Raw genomic sequence first — 12882 nt, 5'->3', positions numbered from 1 at the left:
CACAAAATAAAAACTGGCCTTGTGTGGTCATACAGTAGGGACAAGAAAGCATTGGGTCTGAGTCTCCAGTGTCTTGCAACTTTGCAACCATATGCACCTACATTGCAAAGTAGATGTAAAACATTTCTATTCTGATTTACATCTCTTGTATGCTCTACACAGGTGTAAATCACTATGCAACTTACAAGGCAGAACCAAGCCTAAAATCTTTAACCTACATTTCCTGAACTGCAATGATTTAGACAAAATAGTAATAAGCTCTAAACCACTATTAGGTTTGGGGCTTGGATTTGCAAGATTATATGAAAAGCAAAATAATGGCTTCTAGAGCACATCTGCTAATTGGAGCAATATGATCCTACAGCAAATCAAAAATAAAATAAAATAAAATAAAATAAAATACAAAAACAAACGTATTTTCCTTAACTAGCACCCGCAATCATTACCACCACTTCTAGAATTCTCCATGTTACATAAATACAAAGGAACGCTGAGTCAGCACAGAAGTCCCTGGCACCAAAAATAACTGTTTAAATGCTCCAGTAAAAGGGTTACTTAATGTGGTTATTAATATGTAATGATTTCTTTTGGACGCTGAACTTTGAACAATACATTTGCTAATTAAATTAATTCATCATGTCCCTTTCATCCAAATGGTAAAGGCTGGTGAAAAGTGTGATAGATACTTCCACATAAAAATCACTCATCAGAAGAAAAAGGAAAGCCTGGACCTTATGATGATCTAGTGAATTGTCTCAGACAAGTTTCAGAGTAGCAGCCGTGTTAGTCTGTATCCGCAAAAAGAACAGGAGTACTTGTGGCACCTTAGAGACTACCAAATTTAGCATTCAGTAGACAATTCTTCAACTCTAAAGTTACAGATAGCTAAGGGCCTTGTCTATGACTGTATTCATTGCTCAAACCGTATTCATTCCTCAAAATTTGAACTCTGTTGCCAGAAGTTTTTCTAGTATAATTTAACAAATAATATTTTTTTTTGGTCAATTGCCTAATGTACGGTAATTGTTGCATATGTGTAATTTTCATGACCATGTAGGTTGTATGCACAGAATTGCACACTGAAAGCAATGGCTGCCAAGTATATGTAATAACAATTGAAGATGCAATGCAATTTTAATGAGAAATTGTCCCTACTATTGTAACTGTCTGTGGAAATGAAACTCTCTTCTGGAGGTTCTGCTGTTTTTCCTGAAAGAACAGCTTCTTTACTGTCCTTTTCGGCCTTAAACCAGTGTGTCTTGGCTCTTGGGTTCTTCATTTACACTTTCATTTACTCTGCAACTACCTTCTTTGTTGTTCCTTTCTGAATAAAAAAAATAACCCTTAGGTAGCAGGATGCATTAACAAGATCATTCTTAGCTTTACAAAAAATAATGCAATATTGGTGTATAACCTTCATGCAGAACTGTACTGTTGAATTAAGTGCAGGAACAATATTGAATTTCAACTGTTTTGTTTACAGACTTAATTCCTGATATTCAGCCTTATTTTTCTTGTGTTCAGTTTCCTCAGCTTGTTTTTAAAGGCACCCTTTGGGGTTACCCTTATTATTATTAGTTGTATTAGGATAGAATCTGGAGGCCGCAAAGAACAACAAGGCCGCATTATGCTAGGCATGAAACAAACACATAAGAAGACCTGTTTCTTGCTACAAACATCTAAGCTTCTAATTTAATCCTAAATACTTGTTTTGTTCTTTTATGCATGTAGGTATTTATCATATTTCGCTTTAGTCACCATGTAGGTTGGTTACACCTATTTAATTATCTTAATCTCCATAAATTAATCCCTCCAGTTTCTTAATCAACTTTATTCTTTTTCTCTGAACTCCTTCCAGTTTCTCTACCTCTTTCTCATATCAACGTGCATTTATGTTGTACTTACTGTATGTAATAATTTGAAACATTGGTCCAGATCCTCAGCTGATGTAAGTCATCATAGCACCACTGACATCAGAACATCTGCACTGATGGTATACTAGTTGAAGATCTGAGTTATTATTTCATTAGCTCTTTCCCCATTTTACAGATGAGTTAAGAGACTCAGGGAAAGTAAAACAGATAGAAACAGGAGATATTGAGCCAGATCCTCAGTTGGTGTAAACTGTCATAGTTCTGTAGACAAAAGTACAGCAGCCAAAGATCTGGTCAAAAGTTTCTGAACTTCAGTTATGATGTGTAGTATTTATGTCCACTAAATCATATCAGTAACACATCTAGCTTATTTCCCATACTCCTTGCATTTTAATTGATGGTTTAATTAGAAAACTAATGCTTTTACTATTATCATTTGTTTCACAATTATTCCATCTTCCACTTTATTTTTGTACGATGGAAGAAAGGCATGTCAGATTATTTGGGTTAAGTACAGGCTGCCTTCTCCGCCATTCTATATATGTCAAAGCCTGCCTATGAAACCTTTCCAGGTTTGAACCTAGGAAGTTGGTAGCCCATCTGCTTAAAATGAGATCATCTAGGGTGAATTCAAACAGTCACCATTTCAACGTTCTTCGAATCCACTCTCTTTCTCTCTCCACCTTTGCTACATGGAGCAACTGGCCTACAGTTTTACAGACAAAAAAATTTCCTTTAACAGTATTCATTTCTTTTCTTTTTTTAAATAATCTTTTTTCCAAACATTTTTGTGAGTAAGTTTTATTCATAGAAATGTTTCCAGAAAGTGAATTTGGGGACTATAAGCCAAAAATTGTTTCGAATTAAAACAAAAGTAAAATGGTTGTATACTCAAAGTCAAATATATAATTTCAAGAAACTGAAATAATAACAATCACAGTCTGAATACTGAATTTTGGATATTTACTATTTGAAAGAATAGTCTCCAAAAATTTTACAAATAAGCCATCAGCTAAAATTTGTTTACAAAAAAATATACAGCAGCTGGACAATTGCAAATAGTGAAGACATTTATAAAAGTTAGTTTGTTTGTGAACAATTTGCAAATGGACAAAGGTCTAAATTTGTTTAATGCATTGTTCATTATGAATTGTTCATCCATCTCTAGTGTCCATTATCAGAGTTCTCCTAACTTCCACTCACCCTTGATATTAGAAGTATCTTTGAGATCACCTGCATCAATCCAAGTTTTGACTGAATAGCAAAGTTCTTGAAGTTATCCTTGGTTTTTATCAAATCTGCCATATCTATGCATTTTTGGCACTTAGGGCTCCCAAGGTCATTGTATCCAATGAGAGTGCATCACAGTCTTTATCCTCACAACACCCCTGTGAGGTAAAGAAGTATTATACCATTTTACTGATGGCAACTGACAGGTTTTTAAAGCTATTTAGGTGCTTCTCTGCATTTTTAGGCACTTAGTAAGATTTTCAAAAGCACCTCTCACCTGTCTTTTAGAAACATCTTTCCAATAAAATATAATATTTTTTCTCTGAAGCCTTTGGGCCTTTCATTGTACAAGTAGTCACTGATTTTGCATAAATGTCCATTCTCCAGTCCAGTATCATAACAAGATGCTGGTGAGGCTGCTTGTCCTGTAAAGATGTTTCAAGTAAGGGGAGATTTGTATGTAATGCAGAAAGATTACATATGGATGGTAAGTCTAAACAAGACCTTTTGGAACTACAAGGAGATCAGGAGGAAAAGATGTTGATTGTTTGCCATCTTTATAGAGCTGTACAAGAATGCTACTTTGGCTGTGCAAATATTCCAAAGAAAAACTTTCACAGAAGTAAGCCGGCTGAAATCATTTGATATGCAAATAAGTGTCAGCATCACTCTTCTACAACACATTTCGACCGGGATAGGGTAAACTGTACTCTCAGTAGTTGCTCATATTGCCAGAAAGCCTTATATTTTATTTTAAATGGGTGTTTAAAAATATAAACAGACAGCCAAACTCAGGCCAACCATTAGTGTTGTGAAGCTGTTGAAAACATTCTTCAACACTCTTCCTAACAGTGTGATTTTTTTTGTACTGCTCTAATCATAAAAGAAGATCACTAGAAACACAAATGTATAGTCTCTGTTCCTTGATCGTGGTCTATAGGGTCCCATTCCTAGCCAGCTATCCAGGAACATGTGGATTAATTTGTCACAGTATCCATATGTTCATTTGCAGTCAATACCGATATGCTAACATTGTTTTGCTGTTCCTGCAGCTGGTGTCAATGTGGCTGTTATTATTTCAGTAGTCTCTTGTATTTTGGGATGTTCCAAGACATTTGAAATCTGTTTCATGCACTGTATTTAACTTTCTGGGATCTGAGGAAGAAGAAGGTAGAGAATAGCATGGCCGGTAGCACTTTATTTATGAAAACATCTTTCCAATGTTCTTGGTCTGCACTGGAGGAAGTATGGTTTCAGTTATTCCCCTGAAACTTGGATCAAGCACTCTTGCCAACACATATTCTTTCCCTTCAAACATTTCACTGTTGAAGTCTGTAGACAGCTTAAAAGCTAGGCCCTCTGCCAGGGTTACTACAGCACTGTGCCTCATTGCTTTCAAATTCAGTTAGCATTTGTTCAAACCTGATGTGCAGATACCTTGTAATTGACAGCACCTGGATTAAACTTGCATTATCAGCACCAAGTTGCGATTGAGCAATTGAAAAGGGTGTAAGGTGGTAACCAACCCAAGCAATAAGAAATCAGTGGCTGGAGATGAAGATAATTCCCTCTTTCCTATTTAGCAATTGCTAATATATTTATGTAGAATGTTTTGTTTTGTTTTTGAAGCCTCCCTGACATTTAGAAGGAAGCAGAATGAAAATTTCCATTTATATAATTACTTTCACCCTGAAACTCCCAAAAAGGGCTTCACAGACAATCTATATGTCACATGACATAACAAAAATGCTGCCACTTCCGGGGGGCAAGGATTGCAGACACCACATTGTACAAGATGTGCAGTAGATGGGAAATTATGGCCAGGGGTAAACTCTGATATGTGACATGAGATATTTAATGCCTATGCAAACTACATGGGATCTTAGATTTTAAGATACCCCTTCTAGTTTGGAATGTATTTTCTTTGGAATCTAGCTATTTCAAACCTTATACTCAGGTTACTAAATTTGATCTTCCTTCAGTCGAGGAGTAGAATTTGCCATTGAAATAACCCATTGCTTCTGATGGTTGGAGAACTGAATCCTTTCTGAAACTGGTTTATGATTTTTCTTGTTTGGGCCAATCAAAGCTAAATATCATGTATTCATAGATTATATATTCATCTCATAACTTTTTTAACTACACTGGCTATTCTGGTGGAAGTCAAAGTATGGTGGATGGCCTGCATTATGAAGTGTGAACATAATGGTATATATGCACAGGCACCAGTGCAGAGAATACCTTGACATCATTTTCTGATGTACAGATCACAGGAGTGCATTCAGGCAGTTGTGAGATTGGATGATTGGCCAAAGTGTGATTGATTCTACTTTATTTAGAAATATCAGAATACTAGACTTGATCTCTTTCAGATACTGTACTTAATTCCAAACATGGTATATTTTAATTGTATAAAATAGTGGGATTTTTCCTATAAAAATGTGAATTTATGTTGTTAAATGTAGCAATATGGAGCACACCAAATATCTGATCCATTTCCATAGCTGGTTGTTTCCTCCTCCTACTAAAACGTTCCTTACTCAAGGAATAGAAACAATAGAAGTGGTTAATTCCCTGTGATTCCACTTGTGTTTTCTAGGATGTAGCGCTATTGCCAGCATATGCATTTTTTCTATTCAACTGCATATATATGGCTACTGATTAGCAAATTCCAAGCCCCTAAATTTATTAGTGAGTATGTCCTTGACTTCAATGAGACAAATGCCTTCAGGGCACAATAACTGGAGTAGTATGATCTAGAGCAGTGTTTCCCAAATTTAGAATGCCACTTGTATAGGGAAAGCCCCTGGTTTGTGTACCTGCCGTGTCCACAGGTCCGGCCGATCGTGGCCCCCACTGGCTGCGGTTCGCCGCTCCAGGCCAATGGGAGCTGCTGGAAGCGGCGGCCAGTACACCCCTGGGCCTGCACCGCTTCCAGCAGCTCCCATTGGCCTGGAGCAGTGAACCGCAGCCAGTGGGAGCCGCGATTGGCTGGACCTGTGGACACGGCAGGTACACAAACTGGCCCGGCCTGCCAGGGGCTTTCCCTACACAAGCGGTGACCCAAGTTTGGGAAACACTGATCTAGAGAAAGTGAGAGCTAGTCAATCTCCCTGCAGAGCTGGTGAAAATAATGAGTAACTTCTGAGAGCTATAGTTTATCCTATTCCAGGCTAAATGTGTTGTAATAGAGCAGGGGTCGGCAACCTTTGAGAAGTGGTGTGCCAAGTCTTCATTAATTTAAGGTTTCGCCTGCCAGTAATACATGTTACATTTACTGGCAGCGGGCTGAGCGGGGCTGGTGGCTGGGATCCTGGCTGGCAGGGGCCGGTGAACGGAACTCCAGACCAGCAGTGGGCTGAGCCGGGCCGTCAGCCGGGACCCCGCCTGGAAGGGGCTGGCAGACAGAACCCCAGACTGCAGCGCGGGCGGCAGATGGAACCCCAGACTAGCAGTGGGCTGAGCGAGGCCGACGGTCAGGACCCCAGCTAGCAGCAGAGTGCCACTAAAAATCAGCTCGCGTGCCGACTTTGGCATGCATGCCGCAGGTTGCCGACCCCTCTAATAGAGTGATGCTGATATCCTATCTATCTATATCTATAGATATATATCAGGTTAATTGGAGCACCTGTAGTCAATTAAGGCCCTGTCAGGAACCTAATAAAAAAACCTTGCTCCAGGCAGACAGGGTGTGAGCGAAGAAGGAGAGAGGACTGAAGCTTGGAGGTGTGTTGCTGAGAATTGAAAGACCAGAGAACCAGAGGAAAGGAGACCCTACCGCAGAATGGCAGGGATACTCCCTCCCCCAGCATCAAGGACCAAGGGTAACACTACCTAAGGGGGAAGAGGGTAAGAAACCCACAGGGGTTGAGAGGGGCTGGGGCTCAGAGTGAAGAGCAAGCCTAGACCCCTTCCCCGTTTCCCTCCTCTATCAACTTCCCGGGCCACTAGTGGGGCCCTCAGCACCCCAAGAGCAGAGGCAAGGGGTGGCATCCTAGAAAAGCCCGCCAAGAAAAGCATGGGACCAACCATACCAACATCAGCCATTTTGCTAGAATATATAATCCAAGCAGTTACACATAATTTCAGAGAGATTGGATTAGTGTCTAGCTTAAATGTGAATTAGATATTGTTTGCATCCCTAGTTATAATTTATATACACCAATAAATGACCAGTTAAGCTTCTTAAAGCAGTCATGTCTATATTTATATTAGGTTTCTCTCTAGCCCTGATGCCACTGTAGTATCTAAGCTTTGGTTATGGGATTGTCTGCCTTCAGCTTCTCTGATATCATGTATTACTTGGATATGCAGAGCCTCATCAAGCTGTGCACTAGCATTTCAGCAAAAGAACATCTGAAAATGAAAAGGAATATTATCATACTATGGGTATCCAAAAATCAGCCTTGAATGTAATGAAAGGTTTGCTGGAAACCATGACAAAGGGCAAAACATTAGTCTCCAATCAACTCTGCAATGTGCTTATTCCAAACATATGCAGCTGGGCAATTTGGATCGTATTCTTTGTTAAGTCCACCATTTAAGACTCTCCCTGCCCCCTCCAGCCCTGTTTAAATGTGCATGTGATTCAAGAGCCTTTCTAAGTGATATTTCACCATGGACGTGAAGAGAAATAGCATGAAAAGACTCAGATTGATTTAAACAGAGATATATACAACATTTTCAACACTGTATAATGTTTACATTTATAATACCATTTTTGTACACATTCCTTTTGAGGAACATTTTTTTCTCCCAACAAACCCTATCAGAAAAACAAAAAAAACAACAGTCTGAGACAATAAAATAACAGAGGGAGAAAAAATGACATAAAGTAAAGATACACTGTCTGGAAAGGAGTGAATGACTTGACAGTGGTTAGGCAGTTTAGGTGCCTATTATGCTGATCAGTATTGTCTTATTGTTTCCTTGTGCTCTCCTGTTGGTTGGTCCCTATCCAGCTGTTATCTCTTGCCTTATGCTTAGATAGTAAGCTCGTTGGGCTGGGTACTGTCTTTTTGTTTTGTTTGTACACTGCCTAGCACAGTGGAGTCCTAATCCATGACTAGGCTCGTAAGCACTACAGAATAAAACAAATCAAGAATCTAAATGTCAACTGCAATAAATACAAGAACTAGAATACAAATGAAACATTGAAATCACTGACATCCTTTATTGCCCATGGTGCAAGGCCATTGCTGATCTGTTTGAATTAAACAGTAGAGATTATCTCTTTTTAAGGGTCTACTTTGTGATGTTATTGACATGAACTGTGATTGTATAGATCATTGTTGCAACCAAGGTCCTATAGTTGCACCAAATCTTGCACAAAGGAGCTTAAGTAAGGTGTCTATGGAAAGTTTGTACTTTGCTAGCTATGATTATGCTGTCTGTATGTGTGTATCATTTTTGTATTTGAAGTTATGAATATTGGCTATGTACTTGTATCTCAGTGTGTTTGATTCAAAGTAGCATCTGTGAAGCATTTGGTCAGCTTCTTGAGAAAGGAGTATTCTGAGTAAGTGCCCAATCAAGAAACACTTAACTGACTTTGGGAGATGCCAATCCACATCTGAGCTTTCCTGGGAACATTCAAACTAACATGTAAACAATGACGTCAGCCTGCAAAAAGCTGAATCATTCATGGACATGTGACTTGCCCAGGTGGCTACAAACTCCATCTTGTTGCTATGATTTTGCACAGAAGAACAAAGGGGTTTCCGCCTACAAGAGAGAGAATATAAAAGGCCCTGGAAGCCTCTCCATTTTGTCTTCAGCTGGCTCAAGAGATGGCCTCTCCAAAGAGATGCCTGAAAGAAACTGGGACAAAGGACAGAAACTACGGGGGTGTGAGTGATTGCTGGATCCAGACCATAAACTACAATGTTGGTCTGAAAAGGATTGGGCCCAGACTAGGAAGGAGTCCAGTTTGTGAAAGAAGTTTATTGGAACATCTCAGAGGGTGAGATTTACCTATATTCAGTTTCCTAATGTATTAAGCTTAGTCTTGCGTGTTTTGTTTTATTTTGCTTGGTAACTTACTTTGTTCTGTCTGTTATTATGAAGAACCTATTAAATCCTACTTTTAATACTTAATAAATCACTTTTGCTTATTAATTAAACAGAGTAAGTAATTAATACCTGGGGGAGCAAACAGCTGTGCATATCTCTCGGTCAGTGTTATAGAGGGCGTACAATTTATGAGTTTACCCTGTATAACCTTTATACAGAGGAAAACAGATTTATTTGGGGTTTGGATCCCATTGGGAACTGGGTGTCTGGGTGTTAGAGACAGGAGCACTTGCTAAGCCTTTTTCAGTTAAATCTGCAGCTTTGGGGGCATGGGTCAGAACCTGGGTCTGTGTTGCAGGAGATTAGTGTATCTGGCTCAAAAAGACAGGGTTCTGGAAGCCCAAACTAACAGAGAAAATGGGCTCAGAAGTAGTCTCAGCACATCAGGTGACAGTCCCAAGGGGGTCTCTGTGACTGAACACATCACCTACTTCCCACCCACCCATTTAGATTGATCTGCTGCACAACACACTGTGTAATAATATATTGCAAATCTCTTGTGCCATGGGATTTCAGATGAGTTTATCACAGATAATCACCCACAAGTGGCTCTATGATGGTCTTGGGGTACCCAGGATTGTGAGTTACCTGAGGGTGTCTTCCCTCTGGTAGCTGAATATTAGCTCCTTAACACTACCAGTCTGTCAACCACCCAAGCACTCTTGTCTCTGGTATGCCAGCCCTGTCTTTGCCTTCCATGTTAAAAAGAAGGTGCTCCAAGTGCCCTTAAAGTGCTCCCCTGTGAAATCCAGCCCCTGACACTGGCTACTCATGGAAATCTCAGATTCTCTGCTCCCAAACGGAACAGTGTACCCCAATTTATCAGTTTTACCTTAAATTGCCTCTCCTGTATAATACACAGTACTTATGAGCACTTACAATAAAACAAAAGTAAGTTTATTTAAGAAAGAATAAAGTCCCACTAGAAACAAAAGAGAGTGATGGAAACAAATAGTTACAATACAAAACAAAATAATAAAATATGGCCTATGCCTAGTTACCTTTCCTATCTCAGGAAATATGTTCCCTCCTACACTGCAAGTGCAGTCTATTATAGAGATAACTGGTTTCACTGGAACGAGGATCCAATTTTTCATGAAACACACATGCTCAGCAAGATGTCTCCTCAGTGAATGGATACAGAGTGTCTTTCTCCACCCTGTGATATGCTGAATCAGTCTTATGTCTTTATCCATAGAGAGGGTAATCACATTGTTTTACCATTCCTTTTCACTTCCAAGAGGTTTCAATATTTATAGTTTATCTTTGATGGTTCCCCATTGACTCTTATAGGTTGTTGCAGCAGTGGACAATTGAATAATACATTACATTATCAACGAGCCAGGGAGGGACTACAACTTTCTCCTGCTTGAATGGGCCATCACTGAAACATATGATTCCTTGTGACTCACTTTCATTCCAAAACCAGAAGGGCAGAATTTTCAATATAGTTACATTATTCCTTGTACACAGTTCCCTAATGTATATGAGTATTGATAAGTTTCCTGCTTTCAGTAGAGACCTCACATACTACCTTTTATGGATAAATACCATGACAGCAGTGCGTTAGGTGTACTGAGTTTGTTAGGTATGAGAGCAGAGTTGCTTGTAAAAGAATAGTGAATGCTTTGTCCATTGGCACCAATATGCCTCTATGTCATAGGCTCATGTTGGCAATTCTATGGTATATAAGCTCAAGCACATCAGGTCAAGCTCTGAATATACATAATCAAGTGGGTTAGCAGAAAACTCAGTACAGATAGGTATATGATGCCTGCTACTTGAAATCTTTACATCAGATTTGACCTTCTTTGCTAAATGGTATGCTTTAGCCCAGTTAGAAATTACAGGAGTGATGCAGGAATTACTGGGTGAAATATTATGGCCTGTTTTATGCAGAAAGTCAGACTGGATGATTATAGTGGTCCCTTCTGGCTTTAAAAGCTGTGGCTGTGAAATTCCTACCAAAGGAACAGAAGACATCTACACAAAGACAAGGCAGACACTGTCCCTTGAGGCCTTCCAGAATGATAGTGCCTGGAGGGGGATATAATGAACAAATCCACACCCACTTACTGACTATGAAAAATATGAGGGGCAGCAAACACAGGCCCCATGTGATAGATCATGTCACAGCAGAAAGATCTTCTTTGAGAAGAAGTGGTTATGTTATCAGCAAGCCATCAAGTTTCAGAGATACAGTATGGAGGTACTGACTGATGACCAAGAAGAAGAAGACTCCTCATCACTCAGAGGATCCAGGTCACTTTCCTTGATCTTTATCCTATGTCTCTGTGGGTAGGTCTACAGAGGAATAGAAGACTGTGGCATGACCACAGCTGGCCCAGGTCAGCGGACTTGAACTCGCAGGGCTCAAACTGTTAGACTAGAAATTGCTGTGTAGATTTCGTGTTTGGGTGGGAGCTCGAGTTCTGAGACTCTCCACCGTCTCAAGGTTCCAGAGCTTGAGCTTCAGCCCAAGCTCAGACATCTAAAGAGCAATTTTTCAACCCCAAAGACCAAGCCCTGCGAGCTCGAGACAGCTGACCTAGACCAGCCACAGGTTTTTTTTCCATAGTGTAGAAGCACCCTGTTCGTGTGGTCTCTTAATTGTCCACTTTCATATGTGGTGGTTTTAATTTGCTGTTTTATTTCTAGTACAAAAACTTCCTACCACACTATTATTTATAAAGTGCATGGTCTCTCACATGGATATCATGTCCCATATTGAAAAGTGTATGCTCATTTCAAAATTTGCTTGCTAGAGGAGCTTTATAAATTTCACTTCTCATTTTTGTGAGGGTCCTCAGTTGTATTGAATTATGCCCAGTTATCACTGTATAATACAGATGGTATGTAGGCCCGTTTATCTAAAATAGCAGACAACACAACAGTTACAGTTTAACTTTTGGGGAGATTCTCAAAGGAACAGAGGGAAGTTACATTAGGTACCCAATTCCTCCTGAAAGTCTGTAGCATTTGGGAGCCTAACTACACTTTGTAACTTTGAAAAAGTTTATTCTTCTTGTTTACCTTAACATATACATTAATGCAGTACACCTCTACCCTGATATAACGCTGTCCTCCGGAGCCAAAAAATCTTACCGCGTTATAGGTGAAACAGCGTTATATCGAACTTGCTTTGATCCGCTGGAGTGCACAGCCCCGCCCCCCTGGAGCACTGCTTTACTGCGTTATATCCAAATTTGTGTTATATCGGGTCGCATTTTATCGGGGTAGAGGTGTATTTTGTCGTCTCAGATCAATTTTTTTTCTACCACTCTATTTAGTATAATAGGTCTGTGTTATGGTTGCTACAGGAACCACCATTTTAAAATTTCCTAATTTTCTTCCTTTACAATGTCAACTAGTACACAGTGCCCCATTTCATTTAATTCCCTTGATTAAAACAAACACTACATCCACCCAAAATGAGTGTGTACATGTTAAAATAAACATAATAAAAGTCAGTATTATGAATTCTGTGGGTTTGAATTTCCAGAACTTTTCCAGCAGTAACACTGCAATCATGTATTTTTCCCACATTTAATATGCAGTTATTACCATTAAAAACATCTTGAGTCAGAAAGAGTGAATATTACAACACTATACCACGCTGCGTGCAATATAGGCTTATAAGAAGTGGTAAGCAGTGCTATCTCTGTCACTATGCAGTGGCAATTATTGATGGCACTTACTACAGGAA

General features: G+C 39.5%; 1 long non-coding RNA gene across 1 annotated transcript in view; it reads right to left on the bottom strand.

Annotated features, from left to right (window-relative positions):
* Positions 1 to 12882, bottom strand: part of LOC112059798 (uncharacterized) — a 79881-nt gene that overhangs the window by 47661 nt on the left and 19338 nt on the right. The window lies entirely within an intron of this gene.

Source organism: Chrysemys picta, chromosome 5 (assembly GCF_011386835.1).
Source record: "Chrysemys picta bellii isolate R12L10 chromosome 5, ASM1138683v2, whole genome shotgun sequence".
NCBI classification, from domain to species: domain Eukaryota; kingdom Metazoa; phylum Chordata; order Testudines; family Emydidae; genus Chrysemys; species Chrysemys picta.
This window is presented reverse-complemented; position numbering and strand designations above follow the sequence as displayed.